Here is a 14,953-nt window from a genome sequence, read left to right as displayed (position 1 = left end):
CAAATATAAATGCAGTGCATGGTTATATTGTAATGCCTGTTTGCTTAACTATTGAATATTAAAGTTTTTAATTTTATCACTTATTCTGTCATTCAGAGTCCTCGACTAAATTAAATTATCTGTAACCATCCCCTAGAGGTTTGAACCTTAAAGGGTATAGTTTGGTTTTTAGTCCTTATCTCTAAACTACTAATTGGGAATACATAAATCAAAAGTTACAATATCTAAGCCTTCTTGCCTTATAATAATGCTGCCTCATTTCCTGCTCATTACTTTTTCCACACCTCTTTCCTGGTCATAGCATAGACTCAGTCTCTCTATATATGATAAAACCTTGCCATCTTGTCTATATCCATTGCAGTGGTAATTAATACTTTGTATCTGTTTGACTACCTAATTCTCTTTGTGGCAATCAATCAGTCAATCCATTTACCCCTTCCTTTTGGCACTGATGTCTCTTTCCTTTCCCTAGTTTGTTAACTAAGTCATTTGGGATTCCGTGACTTTTCTGGCTATTTCTATGATAAATATAAAAGCACAGCAATGATAACATGTAAGCCATTTTACTATATTAGAGCGCCATATTGAAGCTCCTACCAACACTGTAAATGCTCTCGTACTATGGAATTCGAATACAAGTAGCAAAACATGACTTGATCTTCCCTTTATTGTCCCTCAGCTTCATTAATTGCTACAAACAGTATCTGCTTCAACATCTCGGAGTTCCTGAGTGCCCCATAGTTTGTAGAGATTTAAAGGAAAAGAAAAACCACCATCCTCCTATCCCTCTCCCTCTCCCTCCAAAAACTAGTCCTGCCTTATCATCCTTGGGTAATGTGAGAAAGGAAATATGTCTGTATCTTTCCCCCGACTTCATCTGTCTAATAAAGGAGAGAAATGATGTTTGGGGTATACAATTATGAACAATACTCAATTAAAGATAAATATGTGGTGAATCTATTCTTATATTTTACTATGAAAAGGTGCCATGGAGAAACCTAGGCAACATTTACATGAGAAATAGAATGTTTAGAGTAGCACAGACAGTATTTTTCATGCAAAAAAATTACAAAATATTTTTAGATTTGCCTTTCTCTCAATGCAGACTTATAGAGGTTCTCAAATCTGGAATAACAGTGCTGTTGTCACTATCTTTAGCAGGAGAAATCTCTTTAGGCTAAAATGTAATCAATATCCAATTACATTTTTAGCTGTCCATTGTGGACATTGAAAAAGCTGGAATGTAAATTTCATCAAGGAAAGTACAAATGAAATTTTTAAATCCAGAAGAAATGATTCTCACACAGTTTGTTTAGCGCGTTCCATATATTCTACAGTTGTCTGCCTTCGATGGTAATCTACAGCCTTGCAGTATGGAACCGCACATTATCATCAACAAGAAATTTGTCCTTGTCAAACTCAGTGACATGGTCTTTAGGGGTGAATTTTAAAGTTTTCAGCATCTTTTCATAACTTTCATTAGTTGCGTCTGGAGACTGAATTGAAATCTGAGATGCATTAAAACACGAACCCCTATACACCGTAACTTCTATGCCAGAAGCAGTTTATTGGAGTATGTTTAACTATGTAAATTTAAAGTGCATTCAAAAATCAACCACAATAAGGAAAGGTTGTGCTCGTTGAATAAGTGACACTATCACTTTCAGTAAAATTAAGTTACTAGTTAATATATGTTTATTTTTTCACAAAATGTAAAAACTAAAGATTCTTTGTAAAAACACAAATTCTGTGTTTTCCGTGGCAAACGGATTTCTAGGATCCCTGGTTATGACACTATCTCCTTAAAATTTATGCTCAAAATCACTGGCTCCGATATATGGTGTATCAGGATGGTGAAGAACCAACTAAAATCTAATCAAAACTTGGTTGACTCTTGTAATACATTAAATACAGTTAATTCATTTTAGCATTCCTTTTTCATTTAATTTTCTGTCAGGACATGCTCTTGACAAAGAGGAGATAATCTGTGTTTTGTATTCTTGTTATGTTGGGCGATACTTGCATTTTAAGTAATGCTACTAAAATGTCTCTTACTCCATTTTTGCTCCTGATTTCTCTTGATTTAGAAGCATTTAAGCACTAACCCATCAGCCCTGAGGTAAGTGGGAAAATGGAATACCAGGAGGAAGCATGAACAGGAGAGCGCAAGAGGGGAGGACTCCTGTCTCATACTGAGAAAGCGGGACGATCAGCGAGTTATCTTAAGTGCCTATACACAAATGCAAGAAGCCTGGGAAACAAGCAGGGAGAACTGGAAGTCCTGGCACGGTCAAGGAACTATGATATGATTGGAATAACAGAGACTTGGTGGGATAACTCACATGACTGGAGTACTGTCATGTATGGATATAAACTGTTCAGGAAGGACAGGCAGGGCAGAAAAGGTGGGAGAGTTGCATTGTATTTAAGAGAGCAGTATGACTGCTCTGGTATGAAACTGCAGAAAAAGCTGAGAGTCTCTGGATTAAGTTCAGAAGTGTGAGCAACAAGGGTGATGCCATAGTGGGAGTCTACTATAGACCACCAGACCAGGGGGATGAGGTGGACAAGGCTTTCTTCTGGCAACTAACAGAAGTTACTAGATCACAGGTGCTGGTTCTCATGGGAGACTTCAATCACCCTGATATCTGTTGGGAGAGCAATACAGCGGTGCACAGACATACCAGGAAGTTTTTGGAAAGTGTAGGGGACAATTTCCTGGTGCAAGTGCTGGAGGAACCAACTAGGGGCCGAGCTCTTCTTGACCTGCTGCTCACAAACAGGGAAGAATTAGTAAGGGAAGCAAAAGTAGATGGGAACCTGGGAGGCAGTGACCATGAGATGGTCGAGTTCAGGATCCTGACACAAGGAAGAAAGGAGAGCAGCAGAATACGAACCCTGGACTTCAGAAAAGCAGACTTTGACTCCCTCAGGGAACTGATGGGCAGGATCCCCTGGGAGAATAACATGAGCGGGGGGGAAGGAGTCCTGGAGAGCTGGCTGTATTTTAAAGAATCCTTATTGAGGTTGCAGGAACAAACTATCCCAATGTGTAGAAAGAATAGTAAATATGGCATGCGACCAGCTTGGCTTAACAGTGAAATCCTTGCTGATCTTAAACACAAAAAAGAAGCTTACAAGAAGTGGACGATTGAACAAATAACCAGGGAGGAGTATAAAAATATTGCTCAGGCATGCAGGAGTGAAATCAGGAAGGCCAAACCACACTTGGAGTTACAGCTAGCAAGAGATGTTAAGAGTAACAAGAAGGTATGGGCTGGATGAATGGACTATAAGGTGGATAGAAAGCTGGCTAGATCGATGGATTCAACGGGAGTGATCAATGGCTCAACGGGTAGTGATCAATGGCTGCATGTATAGTTGGCAGCCAGTATCAAGCGGAGTACCCTCAGGGTCGGTCCTGGGGCCAGTTTTGTTCAGTATCTTCATTAATGATCTGGAGGATGGTGCACCCTCAGCAAGTTTGCAGATGACATTAAACTGGGAGGAGTGGTAGATACGCTGGTGGGTAGGGATAGGATACAGAGGGACCTAGGCAAATTAGAGGATTGGACCGAAAGAAATCTGATGAGGTTCAACAAGGACAAGTGCAGAGTCCTGCACTTACGATGGAAGAATCCCATGCACTGCTACAGACTAGGGACCGAATGGCTAGGCAGCAGTTCTGCAGAAAAGGACCTATGGGTTACAATGGACGAGAAGCTGGATATGAGTCTACAGTGTACCCTTGTTGCCAAGAAGGCTAACGGCATTTTGGGCTGTATAAGTAGGGGCATTGCCAGCAGATCGAGGGACGTGATCATTCCCCTCTATTCAACATTGGTGAGGCCTCATCTGGAGTACTGTGTCCAGTTTTGGGCCCCACACTATAAGAAGGATGTGGAAAAATTGGAAAGAGTCCAGCGGAGGGCAACAAAAAAATGATTAGGGGGCTGGAGTACATGACTTATGAGGAGAGGCTGAGGGAACTGGGATTGTTTACTCTGAAGAAGAGAAGAATGAGGTGGGATTTGATAGCTGCTTTCAACTACCTGAAAGGGGGTTCCAAAGAGGATGGATCTAGACTGTTCTCAGTGGTAGCAGATGACAGAACAAGGAGTAATGGTCTCAAGTTGCAGTGGGGGAGGTTTAGGTTGGATACTAGGAAAAACGTTTTCACTGGGAAGGTGGGAAGCACTGGAATGGGTTACCTAGGGAGATGGTAGAATCTCCTTCCTTAGAGGTTTTTAAAGTCAGGCTTGACAAAGCCTTGGCTGGGATGATTTAGTTGGGGATTGGTCCTGCTTTGAGCAGGGGGTTGGATTAGATGACCTCCTGAGGTCCCTTCCAACGCTGATATTCTATGAAAGAGACTTTTTAAGATTATTCTCATGCATGAGGTGCCAAATTTCCACTGTGGGAGACCATGGCTGACTCTGCAAAAATCCAAGGATGTCTGCTGTCCTGCCAAAGCTCCATTTCCATGTATCCTCAGACAAATTTTGTCCCAAGCTATCAACATGCTATTTGAAAGGTTACATCCGAACTCAGTGCTAAGATATATTATGGATATTGATTCCTGCCAGATAGCCAAATCTGAAAAAAAGGCTCAACCCTGTGAGTACTGCCATTCCCAAGCATTCAAAAATTGGGAAAAATTTTGGGAGTCAGGCTCCCCAAAATCATGAGATTGAGATTTATTTTAAAATTTTCATAATTTATAAACCATAAATTTTAGTGTCTTTTTATTTGTTTGCAGAGACTTCCTGGTGCCAGTTCCTTACATTTGAGGTGTCCGCCCCTCTGTTTTTTAAGCTTTTCTCCATAACCACGAGAGCTAGAAACTTAGCTTTTATTTAAAATACAAGCTGAGATTCATAAGTAATAACCAGGTTCAACAGTGGATGTTCAAGAAAAAGAGCAAATATTGCGAGACTTGTGATAAAATCATGAGTTGGCAACACCAATTCCAACATTGATCCAGGTAAACATACACATTTTACAGGTAGGGAATTCAGATAGACAGAGATTAAGTGACTTCCTAAGGCCACACAAATCTCCTACATCCCTGTCCAGTGCCTTCATCACAAGATCGTCCTTATTCCCTCTCTCTGCCCTATATGGGGCTAAGTGCACTACATCCATAGCAGCTCAATCCCTGCTGGCCTGGAAGCATGTGACCAAGATTGGGGACCCTAATAAAGATCCTTATATACCACTTCACTGTGCCACCAGACCTTAAGAACTGCCCCAAAATTCAGCATCTGGACAGTATAATCAAGTTTTTAATTCAAAGGAAAAACATTTGAACTTAATTTTGTTTTTTTTAATAACCGTGAATGATTTTTAATAAATTGACATGAAACCACGTTGATTCTGTCTAAAAATATGACACTGCAGTAAAGACGGCAAAAAAACCACTTTGATTTTCCTCTCTAATTCTCAGTCATCTCTTGCAATCAAAGCTCTCACTTCACATTTTAAAATACTTAGCATACTTACCACCTCTATTGTAATCAACTTAACTAATGAGATGTCAAAAATGTAATTTGTGACATTTATCTAAATTAACAATAAATTTAAAAGTCCTTTAAGGCCAGACTGAGTTTATATTTATTTCATATATTTTCATTTAGCCTTCACTGGATCTTTACTCCTGTAATATCAAAGCTATTACACTATCATATGCAAATACATTGGTTGTGTTAACTTACGCTTAATGTTTGTCCTCACTGCATGAAAACTAAATTAATCTTTTACATTGGGAGGGAGGGGAACCTCTCAAACATAAGAGCACTTCTCCCAGACATGATGCAGCAAAAGCAGAGAGCATCATGGACAAAAAAGAAACTACTTAGATGTAAAAACACACCAGTAAATTCTAGTGAATCAAAACACTGAAACATGCTGGAGGTGCTTTATTTTATTTTTTAAACTAAGGGGTTGGTAGTCAGGGGTTAAAAAGCCAAGAGATGAAAATTCAGTAGACCTGAATACAATGTATACAAAAAATATATATATTCCAAGAAGAAAACACACACACACACACACACACACAAATATAAACAATCAATCATTCTTCAAGGTCAGAGTTAACCACTAGCTGATGGGATGGGTCAGTGGTTCTCAACCTGGGGTACATGACATCTTGGGATGCACAGAGGACTTCCAGGGGGGTACATCAACTCATCTAGATATCTGCCTAAGTTTACAACAGGTTACATAAAAAGCACTAGCGAAGTCAATACAAACTAAAATTTCATACAGACAATGACTTGCTGTACACTAAAATGAAAGTACAATATTTATATTCCAACTGTTTTACAAAAAGTGGAAACTACGTCAAATTACACAGGATTAATATAAAAAGCATATAGGGACAAAATTAGACAGGCCACCTAGCAAAATGAGGTTAAACTACCTACGGACATAAAGGGTAACAAGGAAACATTTTACAAATACATTAGAAGCAAGAGGAAGTCCAAGGACAGGATAGGCCCAATACTCAATGAGAAGGGAAAGATAATAACAGAAAACTCAACAATAGCCGAAGTTTTCAATGCCTTGTTTGTTTTAGTTTTCACCAAAAAAATAAGCAGGGAATGGACACGACTATAGTGAACATCAGTGTAAATGGGATAGTATTTGAAGTTAAAATAGGGAAAGAACAAGTTAAGAATTACTTAGACAAAATAGATGTCTTCAAGTTGGCAGGGTCTGATGAAATACATGCTAGAATACTTAAGAACTGGCTGAAGAGATCTCTGAGCCATTAGCTTTATCTTTGAGAACTCATGGAGGATCATGAGGATCAGAGGACTGGAAAAAGACAAATATAATATCTATCAAAAGTGGAATAAGGACAACCCAGGGAATTACAGAACAGTCAGCTTAACTTGGATACCCAGAAACATACTGGAGCAAATAATCAATCAATTTGTAATCACTTAAAGATAATAAGGTGATAAGTAACAGTGAACATGGATTTATCAAGAATAAATCATATCAAACTAATATCCATCTCTCACAGGGTAACAAGCCTTGTAGATTAGGAGTAGCAATAGATGTGACATATATAGACTTTAGGAAGGGTTTTGATACTGTCTCCCATGACCTTCTTATGAGCAAACTAGGGAAATATAGCCTAGGTGAACCTACTAGAAGGTGGTTGCACAACTGGTTGGAAAACAATATTCAGAGAATAGTTATAAATCAAGCTAGATGGGCATAACCAGTGGAGTCCCTCACAGATCTGTCGGGGGTCTGGTTCTATTCAATATCTTCATAAATTATTTGGATAACAGCATAGCAAGTAAACTTATAAAGTTTGCTGACGATACCAAGCTGGACGGAGTTCCAAGGGCTTTGGAGGACAGGATCAGAATTCAAAATTATCTGGACAAACTGGAGAAATGGTCTGAAATATATAAGATGGCGTTCAATAAGAAGAAATGCAAAGTACTACACTTAGGAAGGAATAATCAGTTACATAAATACAAAATGGGAAAATGACTGCCTAGGAAGGAGTACTCAGAAAAACATCTAGGGGTTATCACAAATTAAATACGAGTCAACAATGTAATACTGTTTTTTAAAAAAGTGAACATCATTCTGGGATTTATTAGAAGAAGTGTTGTAAGCAAGACACAAGAAGTAATTCTTCCACTCAGCACTGATAAGACTCAACTGGAGTACTGTGTCCAGTTCTGGGCATGACATTTCAGGAAGGATGTGGACAAACTGAAGAAAGTCCAGAGGAGAGCAACCAACATGATTAAAGATGTATAAAACAAGACCTATGAGAAAAGACTGAGAAATCTGGTTTGGTGAGTCTGGAAAAGACTGAAGGGGGACATAATAACAGTCTTCAAGTATGTAAAAGGTTGTTATAAAGAGGAGGGTGATAAATTGTTCTCTTTATCCACTGAGAACAGGACAAGAAGTAATGGGTTCAATTGCAGCAAGGGAGATTTAGGTTAGATATTAGTAAAAACTTCCTAAATAAGAGTAGTTAAGCACAGGAACAAATTACCTAGGGCGGTTGTGGAATCACTGTGTCAGAGGTTTTTAAGACAGGTTAGACCAGGGCTCGCCAGGGTAAGCACCCTAGCGGGCTGGGCCAGTTTATTTACCTGCTGATGCGGCAGGTTCGGCTGATTGTGGCCCCCACTGGCCGCAGTTCACCGTCCCGGGCCCATGGGGGCGTCGGGAAACCGCGGCCAGCACATCCCTCGCCCGCACCGCTTCCCGCCGCCCCCATGGGCCCGGGACGGCGAACCGCGGTGAGTGGGGGCCACGATCGGCCGAACCTGCCACATCAGCAGGTAAATAAACTGGCCCAGCCCGCTACGGTGCTTACCCTGGCGAGCCGCGTGCCAAACGTTGCTGACCCCTGGGTTAGACAAATATCTGTCAGGGATGGTCTAGATAATACTTAGTCCTGCCTCAGTGAAAGGGACTGGACCAGATGACCTACTGAAGTCCCTTCCAGCACTACATTTCTATGATTTTATGATTTTTAGGCTTGGAAGGAATTTATCAATAAATGTCAATAAACATCAATTTCACTGTACACACACAAACTGGAAAAAATATTTCCATCGATAATAATAGAAATTTATTGATTGGCTAAATAAATGATGGGAAAAAAATTAAAAATGCTGTTTAGAACATATCAGAATTTAATATAAGGCTATTTACTTGGTATATTTTGACATGCAATGTTGACAATTTGTGTTTTAACAGTTATAAGGCTTTAACATTTTAAATCTCAATGTCTACTGTCATTAAATAATTGTCTGCCTCCCCCCCATAATTTCCTGCAACTGTGAAAATCAAAATAGATAAAAATAATCAATATTCCCCATCAAAATTATAAAGAAATAAAAATCAAATTCTGCCAAGCTTAGCTATTTTATAGCTGTTCAATATTGGTATTATGGCAAGTTCCTCTGAAGCATCAAGTAGAACTGGAGACAGGATACTGGACTAGATGGACCGCTGGTCTGATGAGTTACGGTAATTCTCATATATGTTCAGTAACTGTGGAAACCCCACCCATTGCTCTTTGTACTGTATTTTTATACTGCAAGCCAACATTCAATAAAATGAATGGAATATTTGCACTTCATTCGTGCAGCTGACTGTATGCCAGGCCAGGGAAGTGCCAGTGCATACTCAACTGCAGGATCAGAGTCTTTGTTTCCAGTTGGCTCAATATACACCATGCCCATTGAGATTTTGAAAAATATAGAGGCAAGTGAATTCTCATTTGTCACAAGCATGGGAAGATGACAGAATTTGAACAACTACTTTTTAATATTTTACCATCCAATTTAGATTTTGTCAATAATGCACAAACCCTGATGTCTACCCCAGAGAAAATGTTAACAGTAGTGGAAGACTAACTTGTCATTCCACTTCTTTTCAAAATAATATGAAGTGAAAAGTTTTTTTTTTAACATAAGGTAACTTACAATTTTCTTATGCCTAATTTTTTTTTCAAAAACTTTCTCACAAATGTAGGATTAATACCTTGTCCTGAGTATTTATTTATACAACAGTTGTCTCATTTGTAAATATTGATGAGATAGAATGTTGGATAACTGAAACCTTAATTTACCACTACTATATTTTGTTCTCCAAAAGGTCATTAATGTGTCATGGCCTGTGCTTCCTCCATCTCTCCTTATGCTTCTTTGCAGCTGAAGGGAAGTATCTGGATGTAATAAGATTATGGAAAACAAAGGGAGATTCACCCTAGGTGGGGCAAAAGTCATGAGCCATTCCCACCATGAGAGAGAGAGAGAGAGAGCGTATGCATTCTCCGTTACATTCCAAATAAATAACCGGCTGAGGTAGGGAAGGGAAATCTTATGAGTGTTTATTCTATTCTGAATAGATATATTATTAAATTAGAGGACTAAATACAACAGCTGAAATTTGAGAAAATAATGCATGTTTAAGAATACCATAATGCTGTTTGATAAAGGACAGATTGTTTAAAGTGGATCAATGACTGGGGAAAATTCAAGTAGAGATTTCATTAACCTGTTTGAAGACCTCTACTGAACAAAAATAGGAGAGACTAGAGGAAAAAAGAGGAAACATTTTGGGGACGTAGGCTACTTTAAGGGCATTAACCCTCCAAATCAATAAAAGTGGGAGTCAGGCCCTGACAGTTAGATATCAAGTGATTTTCTGAATGACTGGTTTGCAATTTAACTTAAATTATTTTTCATATTTGTGGACCTGGATACCTTTCCATATTTAAATGAGTTAGTGGCCACTGCTTGTGTCCCCAAAAAGGTGAACTTAAGGTCAAAAGACACAGATTCAAAACTCTACCCCAGTTTTACTAGTAAAGAACTCAAATAAATGTTCGTCATAAGAGGGAGTTTGAGATGGCAATATCTTCTGCATATCATAGAATTATAAAAACTCGAGCTAGATATTTTCAATCAGATTATTAAGCCCATCTTCTAGCCAATACACAATCTTTCCTAAGCTTCATTTTCTAGTATTTCATTAGTAAAGCAAAATCAAATTATCATAGAATCATAGAGACATCAGGAGGTCATTTACTCCAACCCCTGCTCAAAGCAGGACCAACCCCAACTAAATCATCCCAGCCAGGGCTTTGCCAAGCTGGGCCTTAAAAACCTCTAGGGATGGAGATTCCACCACCTCCCTAGTTAACCCATTCCAGTGCTTCACCACCCTCCTAGTGAAATAATTTTTCCTAATACCCAACCTAGACCTCCTCCGACTGCAACTTGAAACCATTCCTCCTTGTTCTATCATCTGCCACCGAGAACAGCCAAGCTCCATCCTCTTTGGAACCCCCCCTCCGGTAGTTGAAGGCTGCTATCAAATCCCCCCTCACTCTTCTTTTCTGCAGACTAAATAAGCCCAGTTCCCTCAGCCTCTCCTCATAAGTCATGTGCTCCAGCCCCCTAATCATTTTCGTTGCCCTCTGCTGGACTCTCTCCAATTTGTCCACATCCATTCCGTAGTGGCGGGCCCAAAACTGGACGCAATACTCCAGGTGAGGCCTCACCAGCGCCAAATAGATAGGAATATTCACTTCCGTCAATCTGCTGGCAATGCTCCTACTAATGCAGCCCAATCTGCCGTTAGCTTTCTTGGCAACAAGGGCACACTGTTGACTCATATCCTACTTCTCGTCCACTGTAATCCCCAGGTCCTTTTCTGAAGAACTGCTGCTTAGCCAGTCAGTCCCCAGCCTGTAGCATTGCATGGGATTCTTTCTTCCTAAGTGCAGGACTCTGCACTTGTCCTTGTTGAACCTCATCAGATTTCTTTTGGCCCAATCCTCCAATTTGTCTAGGTCACTCTGGACCCTATCCCTACCCTCCAGCCTATCTACCTCTCCCCCCAGCTTAGTGTCATCCGCAAACTTGCTGAGGGTTCATCCCATCCTATCATCCCAATCATTAATGAAGATGAACAAAACTGGACCCAGGACAGACCCCTGGGGAACTCCACTTGATACTGGCTGCCAACTAGACATCGAGCCGTTGATCACTATCCATTGAGCCCGAGGATCTAGCCAGCTTTCTATCCACCTTATAGTCCATTCATCCAATCCATACTTCTTTTACTTGCTGGCAAGAATACTGTGGGTGAGTGTATCAAAAGCTTTCCTAAAGTCAAGGTATATCATGTCCACCACTTTCCCCATATCCACAGAGCCAGTTATCTCACCATAGAAGGCAATCAGGTTGGTCAGGCATGACTTCCCTTGGTGAATCCATGTTGACTGTTCCTGATCACCTTCCTCTCCTCCAAGTGCTTCAAAATTGATTCCTTGAGGACCTGCTCCATGATTTTTCCAGGGACTGAAGTGAGGCTCCTGGTCTGTAGTTCCTCAGTTTCTCCTTTTCCTTTTTAAAAGATAGGCACTATATTTGCCTTTTTCCAATCGTCCGGGATCTCCCCCAATCACCATGAGTTTTCAAAGATAATGGCCAATGGCTCTGCAATCACATCAGTGAACTCCCTCAGCACCTTCGGATGCATTAGATCTGGACCCATGGATTTGTGCATGTCCAGCCTTTCTAAATAGTCCTCAACCTGTTCTTTCAACACTGCGGGCTGCTCATCTCCTCCCCATACTGTGCTGCCCAGTGCAGCAGTCTGGGAGCTGCCCTTGTCTGTGAAGACCGAGGCAAAAAAAGCACTGAGTACTTCAGCTTTTTCCACATCATCTGTCACTAGGTTGCCTCCCCCATTCAGTAAGGGTCCCACACTTTCCCTGATCTTCTTGTTGCTAACATACCTGTAGAAACCCTTCTTGTTACCCTTCACATCCCTTGCTCACTGCAACTCCAAATGTCCTTTGGCCTTCCTGATTACATCCCGGCATGCTCAAGTAATATTGTTATACTCCTCCTCAGTCATCTGTCCAAGTTTCCACTTCTTGTAAGCTTCTTTTTTGTGCTTAAGCTCACTGAAGATTTCTCTGTTAAGCCAAGCTGGTCACCTTAAGCTCACTGAAGATTTCTCTGTTAAGCCAAGCTGGTCACCTGCCATATTTGCTATTCTTTCTGCACATCAGGATGGTTTGTTCCTGTGCCCTCAATAAGGCTTCTTTAAAATATAGCCATCTCTCCTGGACTCCTTTCCTCCTCATATTAGCTTCCCAGGGGATCCTGCCCACCAGTTCCCTGAGGGAGTCAAAGTCTCCTTTTCTGAAGTCTAGGGTCCATATTCTCCTGCTCTCCTTTCTTCCTTTTGTCAGGATCCTGAACTCAAGCATCTCATGATCACCAGGTTGCCACCACTTCTACTTCCCCTATCAATTCTTCCCTGTTTGTAAGCATCAATTTGTTCTGTCCCAATACTACTCCTGCTCGACACTGGAATAATTCCTAAGCATCAAGCCTAAAGGTACTACTGAAGTGATGAACAGAGAAAGCAAGTGGGGGCACTTTAGACATATTCCTCTCCCAAAAGGGAAAGATTAAAATTAGAGATTCATTTTGGCAATGTATTGATGGGTTGCAAATGCACATTTAACCACTGGATAAATCCCAGCCCCAAACCTCTCTTCCCCCCCTTAACTACAGCAAAGAGACATCCATGTCTTTAGGAATACATACTTTTTCTAAGCCTTTTGAGAGAATCTAGTCTTCTGACTGAAATTCATGAAGAAAGACGATGATATTGGACAGTTATCTTAAATTAGAAAAAAATGACCTTCTCAAAACAAAGCCAGAATCGTATTCATTAATAATGGGGAACAAAATGTTATCTACATAACAGGACAGCAATTTCACATGAATTTTAGAATAGGGGATCATCATCTCTCTGGGTCAATTTAAGATGCACCAGGTTAGGACCTTATTGGTTTTAAGAAATAGCAAGATGGAGTCTACGTTTGAAGAATGAGCTAATTTTTCAGCTGATAAGAGATAATTAATCATTTGAAGTAAAGCGAGGAAAATCTTCTATATACATATTTAATAGAGGTTGGCCAGAATTGTGTCGGTGCCTGGGACCTTCCCAGAATAAAGGTTCTTAACAGGTTCAGGAGTTTCAATCTTCAGTTTAGCCTACATCTATCTGAATTACCAGTTCTGCTTCAGAAGTGTCTCATGGACATTTCAGGAAGGAGGAGTCTGTTTACTGAGGATTGGCTTGAGGCTTATGTATGTTTTGATAATGTTCTGAAAAGGCTTGGCTGATTTACTCAGGCTGTGTGTAATGGTTCTGTCATCTAATTGTAGGGTAGTCATGGTGTGGGCAGCTTCGTGCCTTAGCACTCAAGTGAACAGTTTACCATTTTTATCTTCTAATTCACATCCTATTTTACAAGCTCTAATGATAAACCAGTCTGTGAGAATCCAATTGGTTTAGTTTGTCTTCTTGAGAGGCTAACACTTATGCGAACAATGAGTGGTGAGAAGTGGTACATTTATACTCCAAGTTTATTACATCTATTGTAACTTTTCCCTATTCACTTATATTTTATATAGCCTTTATATAAGCTTCCCACATGACAGCAGGGGTGCTTGTGTTCTGAGATCAAAGAACAGTGCAGTCATTAAGGATTTCATACTTAAACCTGTAAAGCCCCCAAGTGACTGATAAGCATATCTTGATTCATGCTGAGTGGTACCTTACTCCCAAATATTCCTATTAATTGCCATTACTCAGCTGAGTAAGGGTATTACAACCTGTCTCTAAATGGTTTTGAACATTTTCCTCTGATGGTCCACTTCTCTCCATCATATTATACCAACACACTCAGCATAGGGTTCTCGGATGCAGCCCCTCCTCAAAAAAGGAGAGCTGCTAGCAAGGTGTTCTCTGTGCAACCCCACACACTTGGTTCAGCCCCAGCCGCTCTCCACATTTGTCAACTTCCCAGCTCTACTACACTGGCCCCTCTTTTCTCAGGGTCAATTGATGAGAAGACAGTCTCTAAAGGGTTGGGGAGCCCTCCTGATGCATGGATATTTGTTACAGTCCTCACTTATTTGTGGAGGGATGAGTAGCTTGTATCATTTCTATTTTTTAAACAAGAAATGGGTAAAATTTCTAAGTGCTACAGTGACTTAGGACCCTAAATATCATTTTCAAAAGCACCTAAGTCACTTAGGACCTCCAGTACCAATTAATTAAATGGGATCTAGGCTCCTAAATGACTTAGACTCTTTGGGAAATTTTATCCAGTGTCCATTTTAAGTATAGAGTACAGGTCAGGTGTCTATTGATTGAATACTTAACACCTTTACAGACTGAAATTTGAATATAACAGGTGGGAGGAATGGGATTGAAATTGTGATTTCTGAAAATAAGTTACCATGCAACTGCAATGATTGCGCTCTGCCCTGAGCAAAAAGAGCCTAATAGATCCTATAAACATATCCCTCAAGAATGAATAAAAACAATTTAGTCTTAAAGATGAATTCTGTGCAGAGACATA

The 14,953-nt window shown here is 40.2% G+C and overlaps 1 protein-coding gene across 2 annotated transcripts in view; it reads right to left on the bottom strand.

Moving 5' to 3' along the window:
- Positions 1 to 14,953, bottom strand: part of SORCS2 (sortilin related VPS10 domain containing receptor 2) — an 810,911-nt gene that overhangs the window by 377,106 nt on the left and 418,852 nt on the right. The gene's annotated exons all lie outside the window — the stretch shown is intronic.

This window comes from Trachemys scripta, chromosome 5 (assembly GCF_013100865.1).
Source record: "Trachemys scripta elegans isolate TJP31775 chromosome 5, CAS_Tse_1.0, whole genome shotgun sequence".
NCBI classification, from domain to species: Eukaryota; Metazoa; Chordata; order Testudines; family Emydidae; genus Trachemys; species Trachemys scripta.
Note: the sequence above shows the minus strand (reverse complement) of the source record. Positions and strands in the feature narration are given on the sequence as shown.